Source organism: Pleurodeles waltl, chromosome 4_1 (genome assembly GCF_031143425.1).
Source record: "Pleurodeles waltl isolate 20211129_DDA chromosome 4_1, aPleWal1.hap1.20221129, whole genome shotgun sequence".
Taxonomy (NCBI): Eukaryota; Metazoa; Chordata; class Amphibia; order Caudata; family Salamandridae; genus Pleurodeles; species Pleurodeles waltl.
This window is the reverse complement of record NC_090442.1, coordinates 762,105,099-762,125,168: the sequence shown is the minus strand read 5'-3', so window position 1 is coordinate 762,125,168 and position 20,070 is coordinate 762,105,099.

The following is a 20,070-nucleotide window of genomic DNA, read 5'->3' as shown; positions in this document are numbered from 1 at the left end:
TCCACAACCAAGATTTAGCAGAGAAGGTGTGTTTCAGTTTCATGATTAATCCATACAGGTATATCTTTTATATTACAACAGGCCATGGCATGTGAACAATGTGGTAGGGTGTCGCTTAGATTTGTAGGTGGGATAATGATGGTGAGTTGCTGTTGTGTGACACAATATTATAGACACATCACTATCTCTGAATATTGGCTGTGCACACATTTGAAATTTAGAAGAGTGAGCCTGTGCAGTGTCAGTGACCTGCCAAAGAGGGCATCGTGGGGCTGTGATTCGGTCATACATTGAGTACAACTCTCAACAGGGGCACACAAAATTTGTTTGGCCCAAGGACAACGTACCCCATGCGAGGTCCATGGTGGAGCATCGATTAGCTGTGGAGTTGTTGGTAACGGGTAAGTGTTTGGCTTAACTTGGTTGCGTCCACAATGGCCTTGGTTTTAGGCATCATCTAGCAGCAGAAGCAGTGGAAGGGCATGTGCGAGCAGCTCAATCGTGGCACAGGATGTGTGAGCTGAGCACAGGTGATTTTCAGCCTTATATGTCTCACTTTCCGCCAGCTCAGATGTGGTGGTTGGACCCCCACAGGCACGTCAGCAGAACACCACCTTGTAATTGGTCAGGCGAATGCCCTGGTGGTCCACTCTCCAACAGGTGTATTGGCCTACCTCACCAATGCAGTGGTCTAGATTTGCTGGCGTATCAGCGGGACCGTTGCGGTCTTTGGTCTATGTAACTGCATGCATCGTAGTATGGTTGTCGGAGTACCAACACTGCAGCGGGGTGACCTTTGCCGCCATGGTGGTCCCAAGACCGCCAAACTTATAATCAAGCTCTTTGTTGTATCTAATTGTGAACTACAGGGCTTGCTACCTCTAAATCGCTTTTTCCGGTTACTAAACCCATTTTGCAATTCGAATACATTTCTGAATCACAAAATGTGTTTAAAAATGTATTATGGATCACATTGTGGAAGGGGTGATGTGTTAAGGCCTTTCCTTCGAAACTGAGAGGTGGTCACATACGTATCAACAATTTGTGACCATAATTCTGGACCCAAACCATTAATCTGCTAGCAACCTCCAAAGTGAGGTGAAAACTGATTCGCAAAGGCGGAGAGGCTCCCTTTGAACTTCTTCCTTCCCCTTTTGGAATCGGTGTTGCAGAGTAAGGCGAGTATGAAGTGATCCATCCGCCCACTTTCACTGACGTATTCGAAACCGGAAAACTTTAAAAACACACAGGAGTTTTCGTTTAGGAAAGCAATCACTGAGATGGTGTTCTTCTGTCCTTTGCAATTCCACGACCCGTAAGTTAAACAGAGAGGTTTCAAGAAACATTCACATATGTCAGGTATTCGAAGGAGCATCCAAACTTTCCCGCTCACACTGCATGTTGTAGGTTTTCGCACCTTTGCATATGCGTGGCAGTGCGCTCGTGTTCAATTTATTCCCGGATGCGTAGGTCCTGGACAGTGCAGGCCTGGCAATAGCTATCCTTCATCAAGCCAGGATACAGTCACTGTGTGTTTCTTTGACACTTCACTGTTTAATTCAGAAGTCCTGTGATTTTATCCAGAGGTTGGGCAAAACTTTGGTTTCGTATATGTTTTGTGGCAGGATCAACACCGCCGATTTACCCCAGGGTATATAATGGTTCGAGACAGGAAATGTACTCTGTGCTCCCTATTGCCTGATTCATGGCATGATGTACAGACAGAGGAATCCTGCTCTCCGTACTGTACTTTAAGACAGCACTCCTCTGTTAATGGGAGGCTACGGCGCCTTTGAGGTTCGCCTCAGCCTGCCTGTGCACGCGCCTTGCTTTTGGGCACGCATAGAGTGCACTACCGGCGAAATAATGAGGATCCCGGCGCATGCTTTCTGAATTACGAATTCCAGCTATGAGGGTTAAAAAAAAAAGAAAGAAGAAAAAGTGCAGATGCACACACGAGCAAGCACCCATTCATAGATGGAATTCGTAATTCAGAAAACCTTTCAGGAGTACTCTGGGAAACCTGCACCCCAGAACTCCAGAAGTACTCGTAGAAAACGTCATCGAAGGGTTCGTACGTCTGCCCCATATGGGGAACGTAATGGGGACAGATTCACAAATAGTTTAGTAAATCGCACTGAGCCTCGTTTGTACGTCCTCCTCTAACATGTCTTAAAATAGGCATAGTTTAATTTGTCAAGCATGAGAAATCTCTTTATTTCATGACTGCTGGAAAACCATTCACTCCTTGTAGCTTTCACTCTTCCCTTTAACCAGCAAGGGGGTTGGGGGCGGGGTCACAGAGTTCATAACACAAAACCCCTTCATTTTGGGACGATCTTCATTTTAAAAAACATGCACAACAGTTTTTTTTATTAGAAAACGGCCTCGCATTTGGCAGTCAGCCTTTGAAGTACAGGAAATGGTCCAAAAATAAAACCTTAGAGATACCTTTACTGTTAATTTTACATAAAAGCTTCTCTGTGGGGCTTGGGTTTAGTGCGGCAACTGCAGTACCGCTAGTTCCAGCGCCTTGGTCTTTGCTGAACTGTGGCTTTAATGTATAACACTCTATTCCTGGTAAAAGAAGGCCATGAAAAATGTTTTAAAAAAATGGATTAAAATATGACGATTTCTTTTCAGCATTGCCCTGCCCAAGCGAATAAGACAATGGACATTCTTTGAGGCTAAGCTTAGAAAATAACATGTGAAAGTGAAAGATGCCTCTGTTGGAATCCATCGTCTGCAACAATGAAGGTACTCTAGGAATTCAGTCGTTTCTTGAGAAAACACAACCTGTGTGAGCATGATAAGTCCATACTAAATTCCAGCAGACAGGGAGAAAAGAGGTAGATGGGAAAGAAACAATAGAGGAAGTAGAGGCACAATGGGATTGGTGAGGGATTGAAGAATAAAATAGTGAAGCAGCGGTGTGAGAGATGGAAAGAGGAGAGAGTCGTTGAGTGTAGGAAAAACAAAGAAATGTGTTAGAAGATCGAGAGACTGGGACAAACTGAAAGGGACAAAAGACGCAGAGTGAAACTAAAGGTAGAGATAGTGAGAAAGTGTGTGAAAGAGTGAGATATAGAGAAGACAGAGCAGCTATGTATGTATTATCGACTGCCTCCCTCTTTGGTCAGACTACATAAGACATTAAAGGGGTCTGCACAGAACTTTAAATAATTACTTAGGGATAGCCAGATTTTTGGGGTAAAGTTTTGTGCAGATCTGTTAACGGTACCAAACACATTATAAAAAAAAGGCTTATCGAGTGTATGTAGGAAAAGAGAGATCTGGAAAGACAAAGCGACATAAAATGCTATGCAAAACTAAGGGCGGCTTACAACCACCAAGAGTGGAGGAATGCTCAAATAGCTAGGGGTGGGTGTATGCACACGCTACATGAAAGGAGGTGGGGTACAAAAATACATTTTTTTAAAATGTACCTTGCTTGACGTTGGTGATGGACACGTTCTTCTCACTCTGGTTTCCTTCTTCACTTCAGTCTCCATCTCAGGCCCCATCCAACTACCTTAACCAATCCTGGCACTGATCTCATGCTGGTAACCAGCATGAAAGCAGCACCACGATTGGAGGGAGCGGCATTCATGCAGAACACAAATGTGAATAAAGAGAAAACACAACACACTAAAATCCCAAACCAATTTAGACAAATAGCGAACATTTTAATACATTATTTAACACCAAAACCATTGAAATCCAATCAGTAGAACAGGAGTTATGAATTTTTAAAGTTTAAGGTTCCAAATAGCAAGTCCTCAGTTTTACAAAATTGCCACCTGGGAATGTTTAGCACCACAACCAAGGATTCAGGAGTGGATGGAGACTTTTAGGGGGTTCAAGACTCACTCAGGCTGGGTCCAAGATGGTGGAAGATAGTGTAAGGCTGTGATGCCCCTGTGGCTATGAACAGGAGGCCAGCTAAACTAGCCCTTGGAGTCACTTCTGATGTCCTGGGTGCTGGTGAAGATGCAGAGCTCTACAGTAGGGCTGGCCTCTGAAGGTTCAAAGCAGGATCCAGGTAGCAAACCAGTCCTTGAAGGTACAGCAGAGGTCCGGTAGTGTGCACAGCAGCAGGCAGTCCTCTGAGGGTCCTTCAGCAGGTCCAGTAGTGAACTGAGTTGTGGGTCTGGGAGCCCTATTTTAACACCCTGGTTCCCTGATCCTAGAAGTTAGGAGAATTTTCCAGAAGGCAGAAGGGTTGTATGTAGTTTCAGAAGTTTCCTGCCTACCATAGCCTAGCTCCTAGCTGACTTCACTGACAATAAAGGGCTGTGAAGCCTATTGTGTAGTGGCAGAGCCCAGTGTAGTCAGTTGTAAGTAGGGCTGTGCTTAGGTCTGCCCTCTATCAAGTCAGTTAATAGCCCATTCAGGCTCTGCTAATCCCACTATTGTATGACTGTCTGGGGTGAATTCATAAAGTCTCAATTGTCAGTTACACCCAGTCATGTGACCTAAGGCAGACTGTAGGCATAGAGGGCTAAGGACAGGAAAAATGCCAACTTTCTAAAAGTGGAATCTTCAAACTTGTAATGATAAATAAGACTTTACCATTAAAGAGTGTTCATCATTTCAAGTGATAGGTAACAAACATGACATTGCTAGCTTATTAAATATAATAAAGAATCCCTAATGTTCTCCTATGAGAGGGGTAGGCCTCAAGGCAGTGTAAAACGAATTTGGGAGTTGTTCCACTACTAGGACATGTAAAACTTAAAAGTTCATGTCCTATATTTCAATTGCACAGCACCCTGCTCTATGGGCTACCTGTGGCCCATCTTAGGGGTGACTTATATATAGTAAAAGGGGAGTTTAAGGCTTGGCAAGTGGCTTTAAATGCCAAGTTCACATGGCCGTGGGATGCTGCCTTCAGGCTGCAATGGCATGCCTGGGACATGTTTTAAAATGCTACATGAATGGTGTAGTCCCACAGTACCATTCAAGTTACAGGTCCAGAGAATATGGTATACCACTCTACAAGGGACTTACATGTAAATCAGTTATGCCAATCAGGTGTGTGCCAATCAAAACATGTTTTAGTGGAGTTAGCACAAGCAATTAAGCACTGGTTAACAGTGCTAAAGTGCACAGAGTCCTAAGGTCAAGAAGAAAAAATCCAGCAAAAAGAGGAGGAAGGCAAAAGGTTTGTAGAGAGGGCCACTTCCAACAGAGTGGTATGGTGTGGATTCACATAGATTGCCATACACTGGAGTGGCATAGAGTAGAGTGGACTGGTGTAGAGTATATTGGCAAGTAGTGTTGCAGAGTAAAGTGGCGTTGAGTGCAGTGGTATTGAGTACAGTGGCATGGAATGCAGTGTTGTAGAATGCAGTGGCATAGATTAGAGTGGTGCATAGTAGAGTGGAATGGTGCAGAGTAGTATGGTGCAGAGTGGAGTGGCACAGAGTGGAGTGGTGCAGAGTAGAGTGCAGTGGCATAGAGTGCAGTGGTGTAGAGTGCAGTGACATAGAGTAGAGTGGCGCAGAGTGGTATCAGGTGGAGTGGTGTAGAGTTGAGTGATGTAGAGGGCAGTGGCACAGAGTAGTGTCACCTGGCATAGAATGGAGTGGCTCAGAGTAGAGTAGAGCTGTGTAGAGTGCAGTGGCATCGAGTAGATTGTTTTAGAGTAGAGTGTAGTGGTGTAGAATTGAGTGATGCAGGGTAGAGTGCAGGTGCGTAGAGTGGCAGAGAGTGTAATGCATAGAGTAAAGTGGTGTAGAGTGCAGTGGCATAGAGTGCAGTGGTGCAGAGTATATTAGAGTGGGGTACAGGGAAATTGAGTGTTACAGAGTGAAGTGCATTGGCGTACAGTGTATTGCATAGAGTGCTGTGGTGTAGAGGGGTGTACAGTGGAGTTGTGCACAGTAGATTGGTGTGGCCTGCATTGTAGTAGTGTAGACTGCAGTGGTGAAGAGTACAGTGCTGTAGAGTGGCTAAGGGTGCATTGACATGGAGTAGAGTGGTACAGCATAGAGTAGAGGGGCGTAGTGTGAACTGGCATCGAGTGCAGTGCGTAGCGTGAATGGTGCAGAGAGCAGTAGTGTGGAGTGGTGTAAAGTGGAGTGAGGCAGAGTAGAGTGGAGTGGTGCATAGTGGAGTGGTGCATAGTGGAGTGAAGAGGCGTAGAGTGGAGTATTCATGGTGTGGTAGTACACTGTCATTACAGACAACACATTATCAATTGAACTGACCATTACGTTTGCACAGACATACAGTTTTACTAATAAAGCTATATAGTTCACAGTCAAAAAAATGTGGAAATTGCATTACCTAGTTTAATGATTCATTTTCATCATATTAGAGTATTTGTTTCCGATACACTTCAGAAATGGCTAAAGCTGTACCTCATTTGTGCATTCATAACTCCGATATATTAAATGTTGTTGTGTGCTAGAAACAAACTCTTTCCCACCCCCTAGAATCCAGCTAGATTGCCACATAAATCCTCTCACTTTGAAGTCAGAGAAAGAAAAGTAAACAAGTGTCCTTTGAAGACAGCGCCTGATATTTGATCTCTGTCGTTGAATGCACAGCAAATGTGACAAGATTAGAACAAGATTTACAAAGTTGTTAACAGAAAGCAAGTTTGTTGAAGAATACATAAAACACGTTTAGGCAATGGGAGGGATGAACTGAACCTTGAGACCCCAAAGCAAATAAAGCCTGCAAATGGAAAGCCAGACAGTGTGAGTTACAAATCACAAAGCCCATGGAAATCAACGAGCGGAATGCTTTCCTAGGTCATCTCTTTGAAAGTCCCCAAGATGACTTTAGCAAACCAGACAGCTGCACTATCTGGTAGGCTGTGGCCTAAAAAATGGTATGTAAGACTGTTGCAACACCTGTGAATGCACTTGAAAGTGTAAACACTATGCTCTACTTGTGAATTTAATGCACTATTCTTGTAATCCATACCTCAAGCTAAAGACGCATTAATGAACTGCATTACGTTGAGATGAGAGAGAGAAGGAATAGAGAGAAAGTGAAAGACAACAGTTCTCTTTTACAGCTAGCACCCCTGTCTCTCTTGAATGTCACATGACGACAACCCACACGTGTACATTGTTGTACACTACATCAAGGTGGAACTGGGCCCTCTCGATAATGTCTGTCTCTCAAAATGATCGATATTTTGCTGGAACAGTGCTAGACTCTTCATTCTTTCTCGAGACATAGACCAGCAATCTTTAGTACCTGACACCATGTTAGTTGGCCGATAACGGGTGGTTCTTTAAATGGAAGATTCTGCATAGGCCATGTAAAATGAGTGAATGTCACATTTTATTCCAGAAGGAAAACTCCATAAAAGCCATCTTATGGGATCACTAGTGAAACAGATCTCATTTGCAATTAAACTAAATCTTAACCGATACCAGTCGGGGCGGGGAAGGAGAAGTTACCTGGGAGGAATGCTCAGTGACCTAAAAACACTTTACACTGATGTGTAATTGAAGATCACAAGTTAGAATCGTGACAAGGCCGATTCTGCCTTTCATTCTTGCACGATTGATAAATAGAATAGCATTTAATTGGGCAACAATACAATCTTTTGTTTGCAACATATAGAAGTGGCAGACGTGCTGCACGAAGCGCTATATATGAGATGATTATGAATAATGGTAACTCAGTTTCCTGAGAATTCCTTCTTAAATGTGTGCAAGTATAAAAAAAAACTCCAATCTGTGCAATACAAAAAGTAGATCTGGGTGACCTCGCTCCTGACTGGAGTAACCTAGAGGCGCGGTGCAGTCAAGGTAGAAGGCAATGCAGTGTGTACAAGCACTCATATGAAAGGGAGTCGGTAAGAGGCACCCCTCTTTGACGCCCGCTTCTGGGTGTAACAAGCAAGGCCTTGTTCCGAAACCGTGGTGCACAGAGGCAGCGTGAATAAGCATTGAATGGCTTCCCTTGCAGTTCCTGCCAAAGCGCTCTGCCGTTTAAACATGTAATTAAAAGGATGACTGGCTTTTCAGATTCCTTTCTTCTGAATGTTCTGTCCTTGACAGCCCAGTTATTGGCTGATATTTATGGGCTTACATTTCTCTAGTGTTGTAATGGCGGTGTTGACAGAAGAACCGGTATTTACTACACTTACCAGCATTTTATGCATGTATTTATGTGTGAAGCGGGGTTTATGTGACATTGGACCAATGGAGCTATCTAGGAACCAACAGAGGGTTGTAGATCCCAACAGGCCCATGGGGTGGAGAGGGGTGGTTTAGAAACTGTGTAGAGCAGGAGAAGGGGAGGGAACACTGCTTTACATGTTAGAGCCAACTTTAACGTGACATGTTAACCTGCTTAGATATCTGTTTGCGACAAATTACAAGATGCACATTCATGTGCTTATTTAAACAACACTTATTCACACTGATTCCTTATATAATTCGAGATCTGGATTATTAGGTCTTTTCCCAGATCTTAAAGTTGTAAGTTTCACCTAGCAATGCATATGGTCCAAACTTACCAGGATGGAGATATAAGGTCACCAACCAGTGGCGAATACCGCCAATCAAAGGTGGTGGTGGGGATCAGAGGAGGGTGATGTAAGGGTATACAAATAAAAAAAACATACCTGCCCCTGCTGCTCTGTCCCGTGATGCTCCTGATCCTGCTGCCGGTCTCTTCCTCTCTTCCCAGCAGTCACCACAGGCTCCCAACCCAGACGCTGATCACATGCTAAAGCTAGCATGAGAGCAGCACCAGGATTGGCGTGAGTGGGCTGGTGTGACGCTCGCTCAGGCACAGGGCACCTGCGCCATTTCTGCAGCCTGGCTGTGCAACACAGCCAAGTTGGAGAAATGTAAGTGTGCATGTCTGTCCTGTTTGGCAGGCCTGAGATGGCCGACCAAACAGACATGTGCACTTTACAGTGCCCACCACTCCTTCCTATGGCCTGGACTTGCCCGCCTTACATTCTAAGCTGTCAGACAGATAGCGGCAAATAAAATGATAATAACATTATTTTATTATCATTTTATTTACCGCTGCCTGCCTGGTTAAGCGGCAGGGTGACACTCCTCCGCTAAAATGGAGGAGCTGCCCCTGCCCCCATCTCAACCTTAATTGTCCTCGATGTTCTTGTCAAGCAATCAAGGCCTAGTTCACGGAAGGTGACAAACAAATCCAGTCAGATGCAGTGTAACTCACTTATTGCATACACAATGATTGTGACATTTTAACAGGGGTTTCCACGTGAAAGAGAAGACGATTTTACTTGTTAAACACTTTAACATTTTAGACCTTTAGAATGGAGAAAAACTGTAGTAGTCTGAAATCTCTAGCTGTACATGCTTATCAGATATTTTCAATCCCCCATTTTAATACACTGGGGTTTACTTTTTTAAAAGGACAGGAAGCGATTTGATGAAAGAAATTGTAGTTCAACGGATAGGTTTTTTTGCACAAAGGTAAATGGGCTTACAGGTTTTTTACAAGATACGTAGTAGGAGCCATCTTATTTGTTCTCTCTATTTGTACTTTCATCCTTGTTATTTTATTTTATTGCATTTCTTTTGCTCTGCAAAACATGAAAAACATGGCAGAAACAACATTTGCAATGTTATTAACAATGAGGGGACAGGTGACGTTTCAGAAAAATAGTCTGTGGCTGCATGATGTGTCTTTTCCATGTTAAGTGGAAATATACGGATGAATGAAAGGAAAAACTTCACCACTTCACCACACTTTCTGGCTTTCCATTTGCTGGCTTTATTTTCTTATGGCCCTCCAGGTTTAATTTGTCCCTCCGGTTGCCTAAACCGTGTTTTCTGTATCCTTCCACAAACAGGCCTTTCAATCTTGTTCTTATCTCATCATATTTGCTGTACATTCAAACATCAAGGTGAAATGTCAAGTGTTGTCTTCCAAAGGCGCTTGTTTACTTCTCTTTCTCCAACTTCAAAGTCAGAGGATTTAAATGACAATCTTGCTGGATACTGGGGGTAGAAAAAGTTTTTTCCTAGCACACAACAACATATGAACTGTGTAAGCAGTTCAGAATATATCAGAATTATGAACGCACTCATGAAGCACAGTTTTTGCTGTTTCTGAAGTGTGTTGGAAACAAATACTTTAATATAGTCAAAACAAATAATTAAACTAGGTGATGCAAGTTCCACACATTTTGTCTGTGCACTGTATAGTTTTATTAGTAAAACTGTATGTCTGGCAAAATGTAATGGTCGTTTCAATTAAACATGTGTTGTCTGTAATGGCAGTGTGTTATGACACCATGAATACTTCACTCTATGCCACTCCACTCTACTCTGCACCACTCCACACCTCTGCAGGTTACTCTGTACCACTCCACTTTGTACCATTCCATGGCACTGCACTCTGCATCACTCCACTCTACAGTACTGCACTCTACACCACTTCATGCTATGCCTCTGTACTCTACCCTGCACCACTCTACTCTGTGCCAATGTACTCTTTACCACTCTACTCCACACCACTGCAATCTTTGTTACTGTACTCTACACAACTCCAGGCTACGCCACACCAATTTACTCTGTACAACTCCACTCTATGCCACTGTACACTATGCCACTCTGTAACACTTCACACCACTGCACTCTATGCCAATACACACTATGCCAATGCACGTTACTGTGTGAGACTCAACTCTATGCCCCTGCATTCTATGCCACTCCATTGTATGCTACTCTAATTTACTTTGCACCACTGCACTCTATGCCACTGCTCTCTACACCACTTTACTCTACGCCATTACACTCTATGCCTCTCTGCACAACTGCACTGTATCCTGCACCACTCCACACTATGCCACTCAGAAACAAACTACACTATACCACTGGACTCTACACCACTCTACTCCACTCTGCGTCTCTCCACTCTAGGCCACTGCACTCTATGTCACTCTACTCTTAACCACTGCACTCTACGTCAATGCACTCTATAAACTGCACTCTATGTCACTGCACTCTATGCCACTGCTATCTACACCAGTTTATTCCACTCTACACCACTGCACTCTGAAACTCTAGTCTGCAGCGCTGCACTCTCTGCCATGAACTCTATACCACTCTACTCTGCACTGCTCCACTCTATGCCACTGCACTCTATGGTACTCTACTCTGCACCACTCTATGCTACTCTACTCTACACCACTGCAATCCATGCCACTCAACTCTGCTCTGCAATGTATACTACTGCATTCTAGGCCACTCAACTGTAGTCTGCGTTACTGCCCTCTGCATCACTCAACTCCACGCCACTCCATTCTGCACCACTCTATACCACTCCACTCTGTGCCACACTGCTTTGCACCACTCCACACTGCACCACTCCACTCTGCACCACTGCACTGTACTGTGCACCACTCTAATCTACGCCACTGAATTCTATGACCTTGCATTGTACACTGCTGAATTCACTGCCACTGCACTCTGTGCCACTATACTGTGCAATACTCAATGCCAATGCACTCTACACCAGTCCACTCTACTCGATGCCACTCCAGTGTATGTCACTCTACACAACTCTACACTTTGCCACTCCATACACAACACTCTCCGCCACTCCATTCTGGAACACTCTACTCCACTATTCACCATTCCACTCTATAACACTCCATGCCACTCTCCTCTATGCCACTAAACTTTATTGAGGATAGTAACCCTTGAGCCCTTCTTATTACGTGTCGACAACTAACTTACTGTTTGACAGTTTTCAGTTTACTTACAATCACTTTCACAAGTTGTAAACTGAGCTGAACAGCAGAGAAAAATAGCGGCAATCCAGGGATCCTTAGAAGTAAGGCATCATTTGCCACAAGGAACAAAGCATTAGGCACTCCTTGTAGTCCTTTCTTGTTGTTCATTGTAGGACCATGTTGTTTGCTTCTTTATGTTCTGTCCCACAGTCAAGAAAAGCATTTGGTTTGTGTAGTGTGTGCTGTTTGGTCTCCCAAATAGGTTTAGTGACTCTGATGGTTTTGGGATTATGGAACTCTGGGTCCAAAAGAAGGTAGCCATAGTCCTAGATCCTGGGTTCAGATAATATAACTTTTAAAGATGGATCTGGACTGGTCTGAGTTCTGATCCCAAACACTTGATCTTATGAAACAAAGCAATGAGTTCTAGCTGGAGCATGGGAGGAGGATCGGGTTCTACACAGGCTGGCAGGACATGAGAACCCTACTGAGGCTCAACAAAATTATCTTGGCATTATAACCAAAGGCTGGTGGGGACCTGTGCCCATCTCAAGTTGTATGGAGGTTAGACAGCATCAAATGTGGGAAGAGAATGTCCCCACTTGAAGGGATTAATCATTCTTTGGTGGAAGGGTGGAAGCTCACCACGCAGACATTGGGGCCTATTCACAAACTGCATTTTGTAGTACGTTTAGTAGTAGTACAATAGTACTACTACTGTAACTTTTTAATAATTTATTTTATGTTACAATTTAACCTCAAACTATTTATACTAAATTATTTTAAAGTTTAACATAAACTATTTTACTTTTCCTATACATTAGCATGGGTATATCCCTAAACCAGACGTTCCTAGTAATAACTTTACATTAGTAAATTTGGCTGCTCCCCCTGGTTTTAGGTGATGGGGACATGTAAGTCTACACGCTGGAGTAACTTTACCCTTGGAATTAGAGAACAGCCAAAAATAGCAGTTTAAGAATACATTTACAAGTGAACAAACCTACACACGTAAATTCACCTTTGTGAATAGGGCCCTTTGCTCTCGGGAGTCTGCTCACTTGCATTTTGCTATCATTGCTGCAATTCTCTGTAGTCTCTGGAAGGCTTTAAACCACTCTAAGTAACTAATCTGGTTCCTGTGGGCTGCCTGAGGTCTCATCTTATGCATCACTTACAAGAGGCACTTAGTGGCAGAGCTACTGGCATAAGCTCAGGATTGGTTCCTGCCCAGGAGGGACAGGAAGCATGCAAGACTGGACCTTGCAGGTTTTGTCTCGCTGTCGCTCATTCACTTGCTGGGTTAGGACTCCTGCTTCTATTCCCAGTGATTGACAGTTGGGCAGCATTCCAGTAGGAAGTGTAGCCAGTCATTGTGAACTGCATCTGCAAAGGCTTCTCTATCTTGTGGAAGGGCAGGAGAAGGTTAGGGCAGTATCTAATATTTTTTGGAAACATAGGAAGGAAAACATTAAACAAATCCATATAAGGACTTTCCTTCCTGCTGTTGCTGGACAAATGTCTCAGGGTACCTCCCTGTTCGGTGCCCTGGGAGAGAAGATATGTGAATTCCACCAGACAGAAGAAAAAGAATATGGGGTTTGGTTGGGCCCAGGGCATAGTTACAAAGGTGGTTCTCCCTGAGCTTATCATGACAACACAGGGTGCAGCTGAGGCTACTACCTTCCCATTTGTATAAATCCATTTAAGGTCACACTCAGAGCCTTGCGCCCTTGGTCTCACATGTATGGTATTCCCATGTTCCTGGAGTGAGGGGAAAATGGTGCATGTTACAAATTGCTACTTGCCATTATTTATGTGTGGTTGGTAGGCATTGCCCAGGGGCTACAGCCATGCTCTACACCCAAAAATGGTCACTACTCTCTTCCTAGCCAGTTTTCTCATAGTAACGGGCTTGATGAACATGCCTCTTTGAGAAAATACTCAGGCAGCTTCCTGATCCTGCAGTAGCCTCTTCAGATAAACAATGGTTTCAGTATACAGGTGGTCCCTCAGATTCAAAGCCACCATGGAAATAAAGGCAGGAGGATGGGACACAGCCAGCTGATATCTTTCCAAACCCTCCTTGTGCATTTTTCACACCTCATCTCTTTCCCTTCAGCACCTTCCTTTCACTTTACCTTGCATGTACTTCCTTATATTACTTTCAATTCACCTTCCACCACAAACAAACAATGCACTTCCTTACTTGTAAGAACGTCATTTTCTTTGACTTTCGTCCTGTCAATATTTTGACAGCTATGTACCTCCTTCACACACTTTCGCATAGAATCACAATTACAATTGGCACACCTGACCATCTGTGCTCTCTGCAGAGAGGTCATTGGATTGGATGAGCATTTATTCTAAATCCCCTTATGACCTATTAATGGGCACTGGGAGACATTTGCACAGCCTCCTGCTTGAATACCACAGATCTCAGTTGTGGCCCACCCACAACCTGAATTCGCACAGATGCACTGTTTTCACAGTACACACTATGCATGAGTAAAATGTTGCTTGAAATACTACAGATAAACTACATCCTGGAAAAAGCAAATGCTCCTAGGCAATGCAAGAATAAGTAAATTGTGAAATGTAAACAGGAACAACATCACTGACATGGATTGACTTATATGTTTTACAGTCATTGTTCAGAAATCGATCAATGTTTTTGCCTTTTAAGTCGAAGACACTAATATAGGGCCTGGTAGAGACTTTAGTTGAATATCAGCTTTTACTACAGATCTGAGACCCAGAGGCACTGGCTTCTTTTTTAACATGCCATATGAGATGTTTTTAACAACCTATTAATGTCTTCCCTTACTCTCCTTTCTTCTTTTCATCCCCTCTAAAGCACACCTGATTGGTATAGGTAAGCTGTGGGTGAATATTCGGGTGAGTTGGGGGAAGTCTGGAGATGTTTGTCTTCAGTCACTGTTCAGCCAGGAACTGACCGGTGAACACAAAAAGGGATCCATGCTGCCTTATTTTATTCACTGGCAGCGTAGCTTGGTCAGTAAGATTGAGCTTTTCCAACAATCAGGCAGTGTATAATGGTAATATATATTATATGACATGCAGGGCACATAAGAGGGGCTAAAGGGGCAGTGGAAAGAGAGACAAATGCAGATTGGTAAGGGTTCTTACTGAGAGAAAACAATATTTCGTAAAATAACCAACTTTTTTGAAGACGTTCAAAACAGAGAGGGAGAGTGTGTGTTTTTGCCTGTGTTTATGTAAAAATTCCTTTTGAAATCCAACAGAAACCTTCCCATACACCACTGAAAGCATCTTTCACCCAACTATTTTCCCAAAAATAAATTAATTAGGGGATGTAACACCCCTAAAAAAAACCTGAGACTATGACCCTGAGGGTGCCAAATTTATTTCCACCCAGGGCACTATTTTAGCAAAGGATGGCTCTGTGCCAGTGCACTGTATGACATGGGAGAGGAGACAAGGATGTCAGGTGGAATGTCCTCCTGTTTTGCAATGCAATTAGTGCAAGGCAGCAAGCTAGATTTAAGTGAATGGGAAGCATTTTTTGAGAAGGAGCTTGTACCATCTCTGCTTTATATTTTTTGACTCAGAGGAGGAGCAAACAGTGCTTCACACTGCTCCATATTTACAAACTGACAAATTAGGCTCAATGCATCAGTTTGTATAGGCCTGTGTCACATTATCACTGCACCATGTATAATCTATGCAGGGTAGACATTCTAACATTAAATGCCACATAGAACTGATGCAGTGAAATTTACAACTTTTCACTACATCACTCTACGACTTGACTGCATCAAAAACCTTATGCCTCCTCAAACCAGGTATAATGATTGACACAGGGCTTTTAAAATGGGACTTCCCCCCATGTTCTGAGGAATTGCTGGAGTTGCATCAGTTTTACAATGCAACTCCAGCAATGCGTCACTTTAGCGCCAACAGATGCGTCAGAATTTCTGTAAATGCAGTGCATCCATGGCATTGTTATGGCATTTGCAGCAGGTGCAAGAAATCTGACGCTTCGATGCAGGTGTGTCAGATTCTTGTAAATATGCTCCTACGTGTTTAGGGTCCAAGCCCAGGCTGAGAGGGTGGTGTGTTTTTACCAACTGCTGCTATCGCTTGGCAGAGGGGCACAAGGATGCCAGGACAACTATATAGGAGGCTCCAGCTTCACCTGGCACTCCTAGAGGCACCATTTACTCAATACCCAGGTACAGTGCTATTCCAGTTCTTGCAAGGAAGTGGGGTAGCCATACAATGTACAACAAGCTGGAATAGCAGAGCAATGTGTTGAAATCAGAGCCCGGGGGGCTTCAAAGCATGACTGAGGTACTCTGACTGTGCCGTGTGCCGTTTGTGAATTTCAGCACTGGAATTGCTCTCAGGGTGGATATCAGGTGCACTGAGTTCTTTGTGAGTGCTAATGTTTCAAGGACGAGTTTGCACTACAGTGGCAAAGACGTGTGCCCCCCAGTTCTGACTGGCTAGTGGGCTGCAAAGAAGAACCCCGCAGTGTATGATGAGATGCATAGGCAGGGCTACATGTTAAGCCAAGGTCTATTATGGCGAAGTATGGAAACTTGGAAAGCGCATTAATAGAAGCAATTGAACAGCATCAGAGCAAACATCCCATGATACAGTTCTCAACCATATTCAAAACTCGCAATTACCTTTCCTGGACGAGCAATACTAGTGTTATTGAGTGATCACGTGCTGAAAAAAACCTGTTCACTAAACCGACTAACAGAAATAACATCTTCCACACCCACAGTTTTCACCAGGAAACTTGAAAAACAATTTACCTCCTTCGAAACCAAGGAGGTTGAAAAGAATCATCTTTAAACCAAGAACGTAACAACAACAGACCATTATGTGCCAAAGGTTTGGAGTCCTGGGATGACCAAACCAGGTGCAGGTGAAAGCTAAAAATAAAGTGTGAACAAAACAGAAGCAGACTTTTATTGCCAAGCATGAAACAAAAGCAAAAGCATTCAAATTCTCAAACATTAAAATAAAAGTATTTTGAAACATTGTCCTCTATTACAAGAGCTTCGCTTCAGTGGAATTTGCTCCGTAAAACATATATTTGTCTACAACACCATAGTAAAATAAAGGAAATCTTTGAAAATGTCAAAAAAACAAGCATTGGCAAAGCTAACAAGTTTGGTGCTGGCTGCCACCGTTTTGGCTATGTAAGCATGAACACCAATTCACCAAAATGCCAGGGGCAGCGGAAGTGACACCATACACCCTTTTACCTCAGTGACATCACAGAAAGTAACATCATTTGTTGGTCCTTTAACGCTGTATCCCAGTAACTGATGCATTGAGACTGATTACATCACAATAATTGAGGCTACTGAAGCCTAGTGTCTATCTCAAAGAAAAAATGTTTTGCTGGATCACACAAAGACACATGCAAAAGGCATTGAAAAATCAATAATGGGCAGGCCCACTGGCACTAATTCATATGGGCAACAAATTGCATATGAACTGCCTTACTGGTGTGACTTACTCTTGATCATTTTTAATACGTTTTGATCCATGACCACTTGTAAGAACTATCACAACACATATTTTTTATGTATTCAGAATAATGGATTGAGGCAACAAGTTTAAAAATGTGTATGTTTTTTATTTCCTTAATTTTTAAACATTCTAAAGCACTGCACTTCTAAATGTATTTATTTTACCAAATCGTAATCTTTCAGTGGAAGCTGCAGAAAGCAAACAGTGCTCATCAGAACTCTGTTTACCTTCTGTTCTCGGCTCTGTTTTTGCAACTTCTGAGGCCAGGCGTCGCAAAGACAGAGCCAGGGGTCACAAGGTACAAGACATGGGTTGCAGCTGCGACCCCTGGCCACCTCTAAATGCCATCCATATCTGTCAGTGCTTGCTTTGTTTGGCAAAATCATATGAAATTGCTGTAAAGTACTGTAATAACTGATCTCATCTTAATGATAGACTCTTAGTCTGCCTAGCCTCTGACATATTTAGCCTCATTCTTGTGCTTGACACCCTAAGCAAGAATTTTGGAATAACAAACTCAGCACTTAGAAACTACTGTTCTTGAATGTTTTCACAAGGTCCTTTGAGCTCTTCTCACAGGAAGACTGTGAGCTTGTGCCTATCACGTCGGTTACCTTTTGATATTTCAGTGCATATTGTCTACAAGACGTTCATGCAAAGGGGAGGGTGGTGGGCAGCATTAGATACTCTTCTGGTATGAGGTGGAATATTTGACCCTTTGCATAATAGTATCACATTTTGGTTCTTTTAGCTTAATAAACGTGTTCAGACTTCCAGTAGGCTTGAGAGCTATTTTTCTGTGACAGTTCTGTCATGATTTTGCAAAATGGTATTTTGACAGATCTGCCAGGCACTTGCCTGCATGAAAAAAAATATTGGCTAAAAGTAAAACTATTTTTTGGTTTCAAAAAGCACAGATTGCCACAGCATTTCCAGACACTGAAAAGATCTAGTTTTGTTTGGATGAGCTCCTTGTGAAAGGGAAGAATTCCATCACTCATAATAAAGTAGGGCAGTGGCTGAATTGAGTTGACCACTCTTCTCTGCCGTATGTTGTAATGGGCAGAAGAAAAATGTGAATGACAGAACAACATACCAATATATAACAAGCATTTGCAATGCAACGGGTCTCGCATTTCTCCAAGTTAGAGCTATTAGCAGTTGTAAACTCCCAACCGGACTTTTCTTGCCAAATTAAATGGGAAAAAAGAGCACTATCGTGCTGCTACAGTTCACTCGTAGTGAAACCTATCAGCAAAAGTGCAATTATCTACGTAACCGGCAAAGGTGCAATTAACTATGTAACAGGGTCGATGTCATGCAAAGCGCTCGACTTCTGCGAAGCGAGATCGCGCTGCTAAAAAGGATCAAATGTAATCCACAAACCGGACGGAAAACAGCGAGCCTTCCATGTTTACAGTACTTGGTCGCGGCGCTCGAGGAGGGTTAATCACCGGAAGAGGCATGACGTATGCATGCCTTCCACTAATGAAAGCAAGCAGATTTTAAAAGGCAAGCCACGAGCCAATGAAAGACACTGACGTGGCTCTGAGCCCTTTTCGAACTACTAAAGCGTCTCACGAGCGATTCGCATGTGCAAGCGCATGCGATGCAGGCTCGACCCTAAAAAGGGATAGCTGAAAGTTGCAATATGTAAGTATATTATGTATATAATTTTTAGTAAATCTAAAAGGTCTTAGCTAGTGCCAGAACTAAACTTGCTATAAAATGGGTACTAATAAAGGAGACATATTTCCTTCCCACAACTGTGGGAACTGCAATGTACTCATACTAAGCAACGGCAATGGGCATCCCTATTCTTGAAAAACATAAGAGAAATAGCTGTTACACAGTGAACTACATTTATTTGTTGAGATATCTGCGTAGCAAAATATTTATTGACAAAACAGAGACAAAAATCAAAACCGGACCCAATGAACACAAAGGCAGTATTAGACATATGACCATGAATCTTCTATAAACAAGCATTTCAACATAATCAGACACAACATTTGCTAACTCAATTTCACTACAATTGAAAAATTGAAGCATAAAATGGATAGGGACAAGGACAAAATTCTACTGTACAGTGAAATACATTGATTCAAGATACTTGAAAGCAGAGCCACAAACGCCTCAGCAAGTGTATGGAGATGTCCTGCTTTCTTCAAATGTGACCGACTTTTGGATTTTTATTGCAGGTCCGACTGCCCAGTTAACATTTGATGTTTGTATTGCTGTATTTATTCATCATTATTATAACTTATCCTTTCTTGGAACTTCAAATAGAACTGCAAGTGAGCACATTTGTTTCAATAATGGATTGAATCTTCTGTATGTCTGACCTACTCTGCAACCTTTTCTAGTTACGTACTTATGCACCCACAGTATTCTAACTTAGGTTGGATCCGTCTGTGTGTGATATTCTCACAAGCTGCCAACTTCGCACCTGCACCCAACCTGGATAATGTGGAGGTTGGAATATATCCAAGAAACCCAGATGGTAAGACTTTTCTGATGCTAAACAGTTGTGGTGTTCATAAGCAGTGAAGGTTCAATACTGTTTTTTTTGTTAACGGATTTTATTGAATTTTGATTTGTGTGTGCCAGGCTGCTGAACAATCACCATGCAAATACTAGAAGTTACATCAACATATATACCATTGTGTAGTGCTACATAGCAGCGATTACTTTCTTAAACTCAGAGGGGCTCATTTACAAAGAAAGGATGCAGCGTGGTGCTTAAGCCATCTTCCTGTGCTGTACTGCATTGTTTTGAATGTGCAAAGATGCGTTGTATCTACAGAAATACGACGCATCCCTGTACTTTCCTCTGC